Raw genomic sequence first — 16,904 nt, 5'->3', positions numbered from 1 at the left:
ACACCATTAAGCTGTTTATGATTTATTCATATGATACAAGCTGTGTTTTACATTCACCCAAGTTCTACTGTGATATTATCAGTTTGAAATAGTCCATTGGAAGCTCATATTAATGATATAAAACTGTGGTGGAAACCAAAAATATGCCCTTAATGAAATGTATTAATTTGTACAGCTGACCAGAAGTGCACTGATGTCATTAGTTCTACAAGTTCCATACAGTCACCCACTCAATCACCTTTTTAAAAAAGGGCAGTTTTCAGCATTCAAGGGTTTAACTCAGTGGTAGAGCGTAGGAGTGCAGTTCAAGAAGGCCCTGTTTCATAACCATATACCCTCTTCAATAGATCCTGTTAAAATGTTTTTCAACCCAATGCACTGTAAGAAACAATGAGATATATCATCATTTCATATACAAAACAATGAACAATTGGGTTTAACTATGCTCTTAGCACAAAATCAACAAACTGCAGTAGAGAAGCAGTTACGTTTTGCAGAATTTGTGCATTTGACAAAAGTTTTTTTTCCATGTTCCAAGATCTACATGTGATACAAAATGTATGAATTCTTGCAATGGAAACCTCACTGTATTTTACCAAGGCAGATAAAGGACATCTTTTGTACCCCTTATACTTATAAGGAGGGGTTGGTGGCTGAATTTGCATTGCTTTGATGGTGATTGCATGTTGCTTCCACTTTGTACATATTACTGAATAAATAAAGGTGAACATTTCAGAAAGCGGGCTATAGCTCAGTGGTAGAGCATTTGACTACAGATCAAGAGGTCCCTAGTTCAAATCTGGGTCCCTCCTTGTCCAACTGTTTTACCTGTAGATATAAATTGAAGAAAACATTTACAATCTTAGCATTTTATGTAATGAGCAACACATTTCTACATTTGAAATACTCCTGATCATCTCCTGAAACATAGGGTAAACACCATTAAGCTGTTTATGATTTCTTCATATGATACAAGCTGTGTTTTACATTCACCCAAGTTCTACTGGTGATATTATCAGTTTGAAATAGTCCATTGGAAGCTCATATGAATGTTATAAAACTGTGGTGGAAACCAATAATATGCCCTTAATGACATGTATTAATTTGTACAGCTGACCAGAAGTGCACTGATGTCATTAGTTCTACAAGTTCCATACAGTCACCCACTCTATCACCTTTTTTAAAAAGGGCAGTTTTCAGCATTCAAGGGTTTAACTCAGTGGTAGAGCGTAGGAGTGCAGTTCAAGAAGTCCCTGTTTCATAACCATATACCCTCTTCAATATATCCTGTTAAAATGTTTTTCAACCCACTGCACTGTAAGAAACAATAAGATATATCATCATTTCATGTACAAAACAATGAACAATCGGGTTTAACTATGCTCTTAGCACAAAATCAACAAACTGCAGTAGAGAAGAAGTTACGTTTTGCAGAATTTGTGCATTTGACACAAGTTTTTGTTCCTTGTTCCAAGATCTACATGTGATACAAAATGTATGAATTCTTGCAATGGAAACCTCACTGTATTTTTCCAAGGCAGATAAAGGACATCTTTTGGACCCCTTATACTTATAAGGAGGGTTTGGTGGCTGAAATTGCATTGCTTTGATGGTGATTGCATGTTGCTTCCACTTTGTACATATTACTGAATAAATAAATGTTAACATTTCAGAAAGGGCGGTATAGGTCAGTGGTAGAGCATTTGACTGCATATCAAGAGGTTGCTAGTTCAAATCTGGGTGCCCCCTTCTCCAACTGTTTTACCTGTAGAAATAAATTGAAGAAAACATTTACAATCTTAGCATTTTATGTAATGAGCAACACATTTCTAGATATGAAAGACTCCTGATCATCTCCTGAAACATAGGGTAAACACCATTAAGCTGTTTCGGATTTCTGTGTATGATACAAACTGTGTATTACATTCACCCAAGTTCTACTGGTGATATTATCAGTTTGAAATAGTCCATTGGAAGCTCATATGAATGTTATAAATCTGTGGTGGAAACCAGTAATATGCCCTTAATGAAATGTATTAATTTGTACAGCTGATCAGAAGTGCACTGTTGTCATTAATTCTACAAGTTCCATACAGTCATCCACTCTATCACCTTTTTAAAAAAGGGCAGTTTTCAGCATTCAAGGGTTTAACTCAGTGGTAGAGCGTAGGAGTGCAGTTCAAGAAGTCCCTGCTTCATAACCATATACCCTCTTCAATAGATCCTGTTAAAATGTTTTTCAACCCAATGCACTGTAAGAAACAATAGGATATATCATCATTTCATATACAAAACAATGAACAATTGGGTTTAACTATGCTCTTAGCACAAAATCAACAAACTGCAATAGAGAAGCAGTTACATTTTGCAGAATGTGTGCATTTGACAAAAGATTTTTTTTCCATGTTCCAAGATCTACATGTGATACGAAATGTATGAATTCTTGCAATGGAAACCTCACTGTATTTTACCAAGGCAGATAAAGGACATCTTTTGCACCCCTTATACTTATAAGGAGGGTTTGGTGGCTGAAATTGCATTGCTTTGATGGTGATTGCATGTTGCTTCCACTTTGTACATATTACTGAATAAATAAAGGTGAACATTTCAGAAAGGGGGTTATATCTCAGTGGTAGAGCATTTGACTGCAGATCAAGAGGTCCCTGGTTTAAATCTGGGTGCCCCCTTGTCCAACTGTTTTACATGTAGAAATAAATTGAAGAAAACATTTACAATCTTAGCATTTTATGTAATGAGCGACACATTTCTACTTTTGAAATACTCCTGATCATCTCCTGAAACATAGGGTAAACACCATTAAGCTGTTTAGGATTTCTTCATATGATACAAGCTGTGTTTTACATTCACCCAAGTTCTACTGGTGATATTATCAGTTTGAAATAGTCCATTGGAAGCTCATTTGAATGTTATAAAACTGTGGTGGAAACCAATAATATGCCCTTAATGAAATGTATTAATTTGTACAGCTGACCAGAAGTGCACTGATGTCATTAGTTCTAAAAGTTCCATACAGTCACCCACTCTATCACCTTTTTAAAAAAGGGCAGTTTTCAGCATTCAAGGGTTTAACTCAGTGGTAGAGCGTAGGAGTGCAGTTCAAGAAGTCCCTGTTTCATAACCATATACCCTATTCAATAGATCCTGTTAAAATGTTTTCAACCCAATGCACTGTAAGAAACAATCAGATATATCATCATTTCATATACAAAACAATGAACAGTTCGGTTTAACTATGCTCTTAGCACAAAATCAACAAACTGCAGTAGAGAAGCAGTTACGTTTTGCAGATTTTGTGCATTTGACAAAAGTTTTTTTTTCATGTTCCAAGATCCACATGTGATATGAAATGCATGAATTCTTGCAATGGAAACCTCACTGTATTTTACCAAGGCAGATAAAGGACATCTTTTGTACCCGTTATACTTATAAGGAGGGTTTGGTGGCTGAAATTGCATTGCTTTGATGGTGATTGCATGTTGCTTCCACTTTGTACATATTACTGAATAAATAAAGGGGAACATTTCAGAAAGGGGGTATAGCTCAGTGGTAGAGCATTTGACTGCCGATCAAGAGGTCCCTAGTTCAAATCTGGGTGCCCTCTCGTCCAACTGTTTCACCTGTAGAAATATTTTTTTAAATAAATTGAAGAAAACATTTACAATCTTAGAATTTTATGTAATGAGCAACACATTTCTACATTTGAAATACTCCTGATCATCATCCGAATCATAGGGTAAACACCATGAAACTGTTTAGGATTTCTTCGTATGATACAAGCTGTGTTTTACATTCACCCAAGTTCTACTGGTGATATTATCAGTTTGAAATAGTCCATTGGAAGCTCATATGAATGTTATAAAACTGTGGTGGAAACCAATAATATGCCCTTAATGACATGTATTAATTTGTACAGCTGACCAGAAGTACACTGATGTCATTAGTTCTACAAGTTCCATACAGTCACCCACTCTATCACCTTTTTAAAAAAGGGCAGTTTTCAACATTCAAGGGTTTATGTCAGTGGTAGAGCGTAGGAGTGTAGTTCAAGAAGTCCCTGTTTCATAACCATATACCCTCTTCAATAGATCCTGTTAAAATGTTTTTCAACCCAAAGCACTGTAAGAAACAATAGGATATATCATCATTTCATATACAAAACAATGAACAATTGGGTTTAACTATGCTCTTAGCACAAAATCAACAAACTGCAGTAGAGAAGCAGTTACATTTTGCAGAATTTGTGCATTTGACAAAAGATTTTTTTTCCATGTTCCAAGATCTACATGTGATACGAAATGTAAGAATTCTTGCAATGGAAACCTCACTGTATTTTACCAAGGCAGATAAAGGACATCTTTTGTAAACTTATAGTTATAAGGAGGGTTTGGTGGCTGAAAATGCATTGATTTGATGGTGATTGCATGTTGCTTCCACTTTGTACATATTAATGAATAAATAAAGGAGAACAGTACAGAAATGGGGCTATAGTTCAGTGGTAGAGCATTTCACTGCAGATCAAGAGGTCCCTAGTTCAAATCTGGGTGCCCCCTTGTCCAACAGTTTTACCTCTAGAAATAAATTGAAGAAAACATTTACAATCTTAGCATTTTATGTAATGAGCAACACATTTCTACATTTGAAATACTCCTGATCATCTCCTGAAACATAGGGTAAACAGCATTAAGCTGTTTAGGATTGCTTCATATGATACAAGCTGTGTTGTACATTCACCCAAGTTCTACTGGTATTATTATCAGTTTGAAATAGTCCATTGGAAGCTCATATGAATGTTATAAAACTGTGGTGGAAACCAATAATATGCCCTTAATGAAATGTATTGATTCGTACAGCTGACCAGAAATGCACTGATGTCATTAGTTCTACAAGCTCCATACAGTGACCCACTCTATCACCTTTTTAAAAAAGGGCAGTTTTCAGCATTTAGTGGTTTAAATCAGTGGTAGAGCGTAGTTCAAGAAGTCCCTGTTTCATAACCATATACCCTCTTCAATAGATCCTGTTAAAATGTTCTTCAACCCAATGCACTGTAAGAAACAATAAGATATATCATCATTTCATATACAAAACAATTGGGTTTAACTAAGCTCTTAGCACAAAATCAACAAACTGCAGTAGAGAAGCAGTTGCATTTGCAGAATTTGTACATTTGACAAAATATTTTTTTTCCATGTTCCAAGATCTACATGTGATACAAAATGTAAGAATTCTTGCAATGGAAACCTCACTGTATTTTACCAAGGCAGATAAAAGACATCCTTTGTACCCTTATACTTATAAGGAGGGTTTGGTGGCTGAAAATGTATTGCTTTGATGGTGATTGCATGTTGCTTCCACTTTGTACACATTACTGAATAAATAAAGGAGAACAGTTCAGAAATGGGGCTATAGCTCAGTGGTAGAGCATTTGACTGCTGATCAAGAGGTCCCTAGTTAAAATCTGGGTGCCCCCTTGTCCAACTGTTTTACCTGTAGAAATAAATTGAAGAAAACATTTACAATCTTAGCATTTTATGTAATGACAAACACTTTTCTACATTTGAAATACTCCTGATCATCTCCTGAAACATAGGGTAAACACCATTAAGCTGTTTAGGATTTCTTCATGTGATACAAGCTGTGTTGTACATTCACCCAAGTTCTACTGGTGATATTATCAGTTTGAAATAGTCCATTGGAAGCTCATATGAATGTTATAAAACTGTGGTGGAAACCAATAATATGCCCTTAATGAAATGCATTGATTTGTACAGCTGACCAGAAGTGCACTGATGTCATTAGTTCTACAAGTTCCATACAGTCACCCACTCTATCACCTTTTTAAAAAAGGGCAGTTTTCAGCATTCAAGGGATTAACTCAGTGGTAGAGCGTAGGAGTGCAGTTCAAGAAGTCCCTGTTTCATAACCATATACCCTCTTCAATAGATCCTGTTAAAATCTTTTTCAACCCAATGCACTGTAAGAAACAATAAGATATATCATCATTTCATATACAAAACAATGAACAATTGGGTTTAACTAAGCTCTTAGCACAAAATCAACAAACTGCAGTAGAGAAGCAGTTACGTTTTGCAGAATTTGTGCATTTGACAAAAGATTTTTTTTCCATGTTCCCAGATCTACATGTGATACAAAATGTATGAATTCTTGCAATGGAAACCTCACTGTATTTTACCAAGGCAGATAAAGGACATTTTTTCTACCCCTTATTCTTATAAGGAGGGTTTGGTGGATGAAATTGCATTGCTTTGATGGTGATTGCATGTTGCTTCCACTTTGTACATATTACTGAATAAATAAAGGTGAACATTTCAAAAAGGGGGGTATAGCTCAGTGGTAGAGCATTTTACTGCAGATCAAGAGGTCCCTAGTTCAAATCTGGGTGCACCCTTCTCCAAATGTTTTACCTGTAGAAATAAATTGAAGAAAACCTTTACAATCTTAGCATTTTATGTAATGAGCAACACATTTCTACATTTGAAAGACTCCTGATCATCTCCTGAAACATAGGGTAAACACCATGAAACTGTTTAGGATTTCTTCGTATGATACAAGCTGTGTTTTACATTCACCCCAGTTCTACTGGTGATATTATCAGTTTGAAATAGTCCATTGGAAGCTCATATGAATGTTATAAAACTGTGGTGGAAACCAATAATATGCCCTTAATGAAATGTATTAATTTGTACAGCTGACCAGAAGTACACTGATGTCATTAGTTCTACAAGTTCCATACAGTCACCCACTCTATCACCTTTTTAAAAAAGGGCAGTTTTCAACATTCAAGGGTTTATGTCAGTGGTAGAGCGTAGGAGTGTAGTTCAAGAAGTCCCTGTTTCATAACCATATACCCTCTTCAATAGATCCTGTTAAAATGTTTTTCAACCCAAAGCACTGTAAGAAACAATAGGATATATCATAATTTCATATACAAAACAATGAACAATTGGGTTTAACTATGCTCTTAGCACAAAATCAACAAACTGCAGTAGAGAAGCAGTTACATTTTGCAGAATTTGTGCATTTGACAAAAGATTTTTTTTCCATGTTCCAAGATCTACATGTGATACGAAATGTAAGAATTCTTGCAATGGAAACCTCACTGTATTTTACCAAGGCAGATAAAGGACATCTTTTGTAAACTTATAGTTATAAGGAGGGTTTGGTGGCTGAAAATGCATTGATTTGATGGTGATTGCATGTTGCTTCCACTTTGTACATATTAATGAATAAATAAAGGAAAACAGTACAGAAATGGGGCTATAGTTCAGTGGTAGAGCATTTCACTGCAGATCAAGAGGTCCCTAGTTCAAATCTGGGTGCCCCCTTGTCCAACAGTTTTACCTCTAGAAATAAATTGAAGAAAACATTTACAATCTTAGCATTTTATGTAATGAGCAACACATTTCTACATTTGAAATACTCCTGATCATCTCCTGAAACATAGGGTAAACAGCATTAAGCTGTTTAGGATTGCTTCATATGATACAAGCTGTGTTGTACATTCACCCAAGTTCTACTGGTATTATTATCAGTTTGAAATAGTCCATTGGAAGCTCATATGAATGTTATAAAACTGTGGTGGAAACCAATAATATGCCCTTAATGAAATGTATTGATTCGTACAGCTGACCAGAAATGCACTGATGTCATTAGTTCTACAAGCTCCATACAGTGACCCACTCTATCACCTTTTTAAAAAAGGGCAGTTTTCAGCATTTAGTGGTTTAAATCAGTGGTAGAGCGTAGTTCAAGAAGTCCCTGTTTCATAACCATATACCCTCTTCAATAGATCCTGTTAAAATGTTTTTCAACCCAATGCACTGTAAGAAACAATAAGATATATCATCATTTCATATACAAAACAATTGGGTTTAACTAAGCTCTTAGCACAAAATCAACAAACTGCAGTAGAGAAGCAGTTGCATTTGCAGAATTTGTACATTTGACAAAATATTTTTTTTCCATGTTCCAAGATCTACATGTGATACGAAATGTAAGAATTCTTGCAATGGAAACCTCACTGTATTTTACCAAGGCAGATAAAAGACATCCTTTGTACCCTTATACTTATAAGGAGGGTTTGGTGGCTGAAAATGTATTGCTTTGATGGTGATTGCATGTTGCTTCCACTTTGTACACATTACTGAATAAATAAAGGAGAACAGTTCAGAAATGGGGCTATAGCTCAGTGGTAGAGCATTTGACTGCTGATCAAGAGGTCCCTAGTTAAAATCTGGGTGCCCCCTTGTCCAACTGTTTTACCTGTAGAAATAAATTGAAGAAAACATTTACAATCTTAGCATTTTATGTAATGACAAACACTTTTCTACATTTGAAATACTCCTGATCATCTCCTGAAACATAGGGTAAACACCATTAAGCTGTTTAGGATTTCTTCATGTGATACAAGCTGTGTTGTACATTCACCCAAGTTCTACTGGTGATATTATCAGTTTGAAATAGTCCATTGGAAGCTCATATGAATGTTATAAAACTGTGGTGGAAACCAATAATATGCCCTTAATGAAATGCATTGATTTGTACAGCTGACCAGAAGTGCACTGATGTCATTAGTTCTACAAGTTCCATACAGTCACCCACTCTATCACCTTTTTAAAAAAGGGCAGTTTTCAGCATTCAAGGGATTAACTCAGTGGTAGAGCGTAGGAGTGCAGTTCAAGAAGTCCCTGTTTCATAACCATATACCCTCTTCAATAGATCCTGTTAAAATCTTTTTCAACCCAATGCACTGTAAGAAACAATAAGATATATCATCATTTCATATACAAAACAATGAACAATTGGGTTTAACTAAGCTCTTAGCACAAAATCAACAAACTGCAGTAGAGAAGCAGTTACGTTTTGCAGAATTTGTGCATTTGACAAAAGATTTTTTTTCCATGTTCCCAGATCTACATGTGATACAAAATGTATGAATTCTTGCAATGGAAACCTCACTGTATTTTACCAAGGCAGATAAAGGACATTTTTTCTACCCCTTATTCTTATAAGGAGGGTTTGGTGGCTGAAATTGCATTGCTTTGATGGTGATTGCATGTTGCTTCCACTTTGTACATATTACTGAATAAATAAAGGTGAACATTTCAAAAAGGGGGGTATAGCTCAGTGGTAGAGCATTTTACTGCAGATCAAGAGGTCCCTAGTTCAAATCTGGGTGCACCCTTCTCCAAATGTTTTACCTGTAGAAATAAATTGAAGAAAACCTTTACAATCTTAGCATTTTATGTAATGAGCAACACATTTCTACATTTGAAAGACTCCTGATCATCTCCTGAAACATAGGGTAAACACCATGAAACTGTTTAGGATTTCTTCGTATGATACAAGCTGTGTGTTACATTCACCCAAGTTCTACTGGTGATATTATCAGTTTGAAATAGTCCATTGGAAGCCCATATGAATGTTATAAAACAGTGGTGGAAACCAATAATATTCCCTTAATGAAATGTATTCATTTGTACAGCTGACCAGAAGTGCACTGATGTCATTAGTTCTACAAGTTCCATACAGTCACCCACTCTATCACCTTTTTAAAATAAAAGGGCAGTTTTCAGCATTAGAGAGTTAAACTCAGTGGTAGAGCGTAGGAGTGCAGTTCAAGAAGTCCCTGTTTCATAACCATATACCCTCTTCAATAGATCCTGTTAAAATGTTTTTCAACCCAATGCACTGTAAGAAACAATAAGATATATCATGATTTCATATACAAAACAATGAACAATTAGGTTTAACTATGCTCTTAGCACAAAATCAACAAACTGCAGTAGAGAAGCAGTTACGTTTTGCAGAATTTGTGCATTTGACAAAAGTTTTTTTTTCATGTTCCAAGATCTACATGTGATACGAAATGTATGAATTCTTGCAATAGAAACCTCACTGTATTTTACCAAGGCAGATAAAGGACATCTTTTGTACCCCTTATACTTATAAGGAGGGTTTGGTGGCTGAAATTGCATTGCTTTGATGGTGATTGCATGTTGCTTCCACTTTGTACATATTACTGAATAAATAAAGATGAACTTTTCAAAAAGGGGGGTAGAGCTCAGTGATAGAGCATTTGACTGCAGATCAAGAGGTCCCTAGTTCAAATCTGGGTGCTCCCTTCTCCAGCTGTTTTACCTTTAGAAATAAATTGAAGAAAACCTTTACAATCTTAGCATTTTATGTAATGAGCAACACATTTCTACATTTGAAAGACTCCTGATCATCTCCTGAAACATAGGGTAAACACCATGAAACTGTTTAGGATTTCTTCGTATGATACAAGCTGTGTTTTACATTCACCCAAGTTCTACTGGTGATATTATCAGTTTGAAATAGTCCATTGGAAGCTCATATGAATGTTATAAAACTGTGGTGGAAACCAATAATATTCCCTTAATGAAATGTATTCATTTGTACAGCTGACCAGAAGTACACAGATGTCATTAGTTCTACAAGTTCCATACAGTCACCCACTCTATCACCTTTTTAAAAAAAGGGCAGTTTTCAGCATTCAAGGGTTTAACTCAGTGGTAGAGCGTAGGAGTGCAGTTCAAGAAGTCCCTGTTTCATAACCATATACCCTCTTCAATAGATCCTGTTAAAAAAATGTTTTTGAACCCAATGCACTGTAAGAAACAATAAGATATATCATCATTTCATATACAAAACAATGAACAATTGGGTTTAACTATGCTCTTAGCACAAAATCAACAAACTGCAGTAGAGAAGCAGTTACATTTTGCAGAATGTGTGCATTTGACAAATGTTTTTTTTTCATGTTCCAAGATCTACATGTGATACGAAATGTATGAATTCTTGCAATGGAAACCTCACTGTATTTTACCAAGGCAGATAAAGGACATCCTTCACACCCCATATACTTATAAGGAGGGTTTGGTGGCTGAAAATGCATTGCTTTGATGGTGACTTCATGTTGCTTGCACTTTGTACATATTACAGAATTAATAATGGAGAACATTTCAGAATTGGGGGTATAGCTCAGTGGTAGAGCATTTCACTGTAGATCAAGAGGTCCCTAGTTCAAATCTGGGTGCCCCCTTATCCAACTGTTTTACCTGTAGAAATATTTTTTTAATTAAATAAATTGAAGATAACATTTACATTCTTAGCATTTTATGTAATGAGCAACACATTTCTACATTTGAAAGACTCCTGATCATCTCCTGAAACATAGGGTAAACACCATGAAACTGTTTAGGATTTCTTCGTATGATACAAGCTGTGTTTTACATTCACCCAAGTTCTACTGGTGATATTATCAGTTTGAAATAGTCCATTGGAAGTCCATATGAATGTTATAAAACTGTGGTGGAAACCAATAATATTCCCTTAATGAAATGTATTCATTTGTACAGCTGACCAGAAGTGCACTGATGTCATTAGTTCTACAAGTTCCATACAGTCACCCACTCTATCACCTTTTTAAAATAAAAGGGCAGTTTTCAGCATTCAAGGGTTTAACTCAGTGGTAGAGCGTAGGAGTGCAGTTCAAGAAGTCCCTGTTTCATAACCATATACCCTCTTCAATAGATCCTGTTAAAAAAATGTTTTTGAACCCAATGCACTGTAAGAAACAATAACATATATCATCATTTCATATACAAAACAATGAACAATTGGGTTTAACTACGCTCTTAGCACAAAATCAACAAACTGCAGTAGAGAAGCAGTTACATTTTGCAGAATGTGTGCATTTGACAAAAGTTTTTTTTTCATGTTCCAAGATCTACATGTGATACGAAATGTATGAATTCTTGCAATGGAAACCTCACTGTATTTTACCAAGGCAGATAAAGGACATCCTTCACACCCCATATACTTATAAGGAGGGTTTGGTGGCTGAAAATGCATTGCTTTGATGGTGACTTCATGTTGCTTGCACTTTGTACATATTACAGAATTAATAATGGAGAACATTTCAGAATTGGGGGTATAGCTCAGTGGTAGAGCGTTTGACTGCAGATCAAGAGGTCCCTAGTTCAAATCTGGGTGCCCCCTTATCCAACTGTTTTACCTGTAGAAATATTTTTTTAATTAAATAAATTGAAGAAACATTTACATTCTTAGCATTTTATGTAATGAGCAACACATTTCTACATTTGAAATACTCCTGATCATCATCCGAATCATAGGGTAAACAACATGAAACTGTTTAGGATTTCTTCGTATGATACAAGCTGTGTTTTACATTCACCCAAGTTCTACTGGTGATATTATCAGTTTGAAATAGTCCATTGGAAGCTCATATGAATGTTATAAAACTGTGGTGGAAACCAATAATATGCCCTTAATGACATGTATTAATTTGTACAGCTGACCAGAAGTGCATTAGTGTCATTAGTTCTACAAGTTCCATACAGTCACCCACTCTATCACTTTTTAAAAAAAGGGCAGTTTTCAGGATTCAAGGGTTTATGTCAGTGGAAGAGGGTAGGTGTGCAGTTCAAGAAGTCCCTGTTTCATAACCATATACCCTCTTCAATAGATCCTGTTAAAATGTTTTTCATCCCAATGCACTGTAAGAAACAATAAGATATATCTTCATTTCATATCCAAAACAATGAAGAATTGGGTTTAACTATGCTCTTAGCACAAAATCAACAAACTGCAGTAGAGAAGCAGTTACGTTTTGCAGAATTTGTGCATTTGACAAACGTTTTTTTTTCCATGTTCCAAGATCTACATGTGATACGAAATGTATGAATTCTTGCAATGGAGACCTCACAGAATTTTACCAAGGCAGATAAAGGACATCTTGTGTACCCCTTATACTTATAAGGAGGGTTTGGTGGCTGAAAATGCATTGCTTTGATGGTGATTGCATGTTGCTTCCACTTTGAACATATTACTGAATAAATAAAGGTAAACATTTAAGAACTGGGGGTATAGCTCAGTGGTAGAGCATTTGACTGCAGATCAAGAAGTCCCTAGTTCAAATCTGGGTGCCCCCTTCTCCAGCTGTTTTACCTGTAGAAATAAATTGAAGAAAACCTTTACAATCTTAGCATTTTATGTAATGAGCAACACATTTCTACATTTGAAAGACTCCTGATCATCTCCTGAAACATAGGGTAAACACCATGAAACTGTTTAGGATTTCTTCGTATGATACAAGCTGTGTTTTACATTCGCCCAAGTTCTACTGGTGATATTATCAGTTTGAAATAGTCCATTGGAAGCTCATATGAATGTTATAAAACTGTGGTGGAAACCAATAATATTCCCTTAATGAAATGTATTCATTTGTACAGCTGACCAGAAGTACACTGATGTCATTAGTTCTACAAGTTCCATACAGTCACCCACTCTATCACCTTTTTAAAAAAAGGGCAGTTTTCAGCATTCAAGGGTTTAACTCAGTGGTAGTGCGTAGGAGTGCAGTTCAAGAAGTCCCTGTTTCATAACCATATACCCTCTTCAATAGATCCAGTTAAAATGTTTTTGAACCCAATGCACTGTAAGAAACAATAAGATATATCATCATTTCATATACAAAACAATGAACCATTGGGTTTAACTATACTCTTAGCACAAAATCAACAAACTGGAGTAGAGAAGCAGTTACGTTTTGCAGAATGTGTGCATTTGACAAAAGTTTTTTTTTCATGTTCCAAGATCTACATGTGATACGAAATGTATGAATTCTTGCAATGGAAACCTCACTGTATTTTACCAAGGCAGATTAAGGACATCCTTCACACCCCATATACTTAGATGAGGGTTTGGTGGCTGAATATGCATTGCTTTGATGGTGATTGCATGTTGCTTGCACTTTGTACATATTACAGAATTAATAAAGGAGATCATTTCAGAACTGGGGGTATAGCTCACTGGTACAGCATTTGACTGTAGATCAAGAGGTCCCTAGTTCAAATCTGGGTGCCCCCTTATCCAACTGTTTTACCTGTAGACATTTTTTTTTAATTAAATAAATTGGAGAAAACATTTACATTCTTAGCATTTTATGTAATGCGCAACACATTTCTACATTTGAAATACTCCTGATCATCATCTGAAATATAGGGTAAACACCATGAAACTGTTTAGGATTTCTTCGTATGATACAAGCTGTGTTTTACATTCACCCAAGTTCTACTGGTGATATTATCAGTTTGAAATAGTCCATTGGAAGCTCATATGAATGTTATAAAACTGTGGTGGAAACCAATAATATTCCCTTAATGAAATGTATTCATTTGTACAGCTGACCAGAAGTACACTGATGTCATTAGTTCTACAAGTTCCATACAGTCACCCACTCTATCACCTTTTTAAAAAAAGGGCAGTTTTCAGCATTCAAGGGTTTAACTCAGTGGTAGAGCGTAGGAGTGCAGTTCAAGAAGTCCCTGTTTCATAACCATATACCCTCTTCAATAGATCCTGTTAAAATGTTTTTCAACCCAATGCACTGTAAGAAACAATAAGATATATCATCATTTCATATACAAAACAATGAACAATTGGGTTTAACTATGCTCTTAGCACAAAATCAACAAACTGCAGTAGAGAAGCAGTTACGTTTTGCAGAATTTGTGCATTTGACAAAAGTTTTTTTTCCATGTTCCAAGATCTACATGTGATACGAAATGTATGAATTCTTGCAATGGAAACCTCACTGTATTTTACCAAGGCAGATAAAGGACATCTTGTGTACCCCTTATAATTATAAGGAGGGTTTGGTGGCTGAAAATGCATTGCTTTGATGGTGATTGCATGTTGCTTCCACTTTGAACATATTACTGAATAAATAAAGGTGAAAATTTCAGAACTGGGGGTATAGCTCAGTGGTAGAGCATTTAACTGCAGATCAAGAGGTTCCTAGTTCAAATCTGGGTGCCCCCTTGTCCACTGTTTTACCTGTAGAAATAAATTGAAGAAAACATTTACAATCTTATGCCCTTAATTAGATGTATTAATTTGAACAGCTTACCAGAAGTGCACTGATGTCATTAGTTCTACAAGTTCCATACAGTCACCCACTCTATCACCTTTTTTTAAAAGGGCAGTTTTCAGCATTCAAGGGTTTAACTCAGTGGTAGAGTGTAGGAGTGCAGTTCAAGAAGTCCCTGTTTCATAACCATATACCCTCTTCAATAGATCCTGTTAAAATGTTTTTCAACCCAATGCACTTTTTGAGAAACAATAGGATATATCATCATTTCATATACAAAACAATGAACAATTGGGTTTAACTATGCTCTTAGCACAAAATCAACAAACTGCACTAGAGAAGCAGTTACATTTTGCAGAATGTGTGCATTTGACAAAAGATTTTTTTTCCATGTTCCAAGATCTACATGTGATACGAAATGTATGAATTCTTGCAATGGAAACCTCACTGTATTTTACCAAGGCAGATAAAGGACATCCTTCGCACCCCATATACTTATAAGGAGGGTTTGGTGGCTGAAAATGCATTGCTTTGATGGTGATTGCATGTTGCTTGCACTTTGTACATATTACAGAATTAATAAAGGAGAACATTTCTGAACTGGTGGTATAGCTCAGTGGTAGAGCATTTGACTGCAGATCAAGAGGTCCCTAGTTCAAATCTGGGTGCCCCCTTATCCAACTGTTTAACCTGTAGAAATATTTTTTAAATTGAAGAAAACATTTACAATCTTAGCATTTTATGTAATGAGCAACACATTTCTACATTTGAAAAGACTCCTGATCATCTCCTGAAACATAGGGTAAACACCATTAAGCTGTTTAGGATTTCTTCATGTGATGCAAGCTGTGTTTTACATTCACCCAAGTTCTACTGGTGATATTATCAGTTTGAAATAGTCCATTGGAAGCTCATATGAATGTTATAAAACTGTGGTGGAAACCAATAATATGCCCTTAATTAAATGTATTAATTTGAACAGCTAACCAGAAGTGCACTGATGTCATTAGTTCTAAAAGTTCCATACAGTCACCCACTCTATCACCTTTTTTAAAAAGGGCAGTTTTCAGCATTCAAGGGTTTAACTCAGTGGTAGAGTGTAGGAGTGCAGTTCAAGAAGTCCCTGTTTCATAACCATATACCCTCTTCAATAGATCCTGTTAAAATGTTTTTCAACCCAATGCACTGTAAGAAACAATAAGATATATCATCATTTCATATACAAAACAATGAACAATTGCGTTTAACTATGCTCTTAGCACAAAATCAACAAACTGCAGTAGAGAAGCAGTTACGTTTTGCAGAATTTGTGCATTTGACAAAAGTTTTTTTTTCATGTTCCAAGATCTACATGTGATACGAAATGTATGAATTCTTGCAATGGAAACCTCACTGTATTTTACCAAGGCAGATAAAGGACATCTTTTGTACCCCTTATACTTATAAGGAGGGTTTGGTGGCTGAAATTGCATTGCTTTGATGGCGATTGCATGTTGCTTCCACTTTGTACATATTACTGAATAAATAAAGGTGAACATTTCAAAAAGGGGGGTAGAGCTCAGTGGCAGAGCATTTGACTGCAGATCAAGAGGTCCCTAGTTCAAATCTGGGTGCCCCCTTCTCCAGCTGTTTTACCTGTAGAAATAAATTGAAGAAAACATTTACAATCTTAGAATTTTATGTAATGAGCAACACATTTCTACATTTGAAAGACTCCTGATCATCTCCTGAAACATAGGGTAAACACCTTGAAACTGTTTAGTATTTCTTCGTATGATACAAGCTGTGTTTTACATTCACCCAAGTTCTACTGGTGATATTATCAGTTTGAAATAGTCCATTGGAAGCTCATATGAATGTTATAAAACTGTGGTGGAAACCAATAATATTCCCTTAATGAAATGTATTCATTTGTACAGCTGACCAGAAGTACACTGATGTCATT

At 35.6% G+C, this 16,904-nt stretch overlaps 5 non-coding genes across 5 annotated transcripts; all 5 read left to right on the top strand.

Annotated features, from left to right (window-relative positions):
• Positions 1-5,420: 5,420 nt before the first annotated feature.
• On the top strand, positions 5,421-5,492 carry TRNAS-GCU (transfer RNA serine (anticodon GCU)). Its single transcript has one exon. It is a non-coding gene; the product is annotated as a tRNA-Ser (tRNA).
• Positions 5,493-8,216: 2,724 nt separating this feature from the next.
• On the top strand, positions 8,217-8,288 carry TRNAS-GCU (transfer RNA serine (anticodon GCU)). Its single transcript has one exon. It is a non-coding gene; the product is annotated as a tRNA-Ser (tRNA).
• Positions 8,289-11,994: 3,706 nt separating this feature from the next.
• TRNAC-GCA (transfer RNA cysteine (anticodon GCA)) lies at positions 11,995-12,066 on the top strand. The gene has a single exon. It is a non-coding gene; the product is annotated as a tRNA-Cys (tRNA).
• An 881-nt stretch (positions 12,067-12,947) lies between these two features.
• On the top strand, positions 12,948-13,019 carry TRNAC-GCA (transfer RNA cysteine (anticodon GCA)). Its single transcript has one exon. It is a non-coding gene; the product is annotated as a tRNA-Cys (tRNA).
• Positions 13,020-15,561: 2,542 nt separating this feature from the next.
• TRNAC-GCA (transfer RNA cysteine (anticodon GCA)) lies at positions 15,562-15,633 on the top strand. Its single transcript has one exon. It is a non-coding gene; the product is annotated as a tRNA-Cys (tRNA).
• Positions 15,634-16,904: the final 1,271 nt, after the last annotated feature.

This window comes from Ambystoma mexicanum, unplaced genomic scaffold, assembly GCF_040938575.1.
Source record: "Ambystoma mexicanum isolate Mex_15411 unplaced genomic scaffold, UKY_AmexF1_1 Mex_scaf84, whole genome shotgun sequence".
NCBI lineage: Eukaryota > Metazoa > Chordata > Amphibia > Caudata > Ambystomatidae > Ambystoma > Ambystoma mexicanum.
This window is presented reverse-complemented; position numbering and strand designations above follow the sequence as displayed.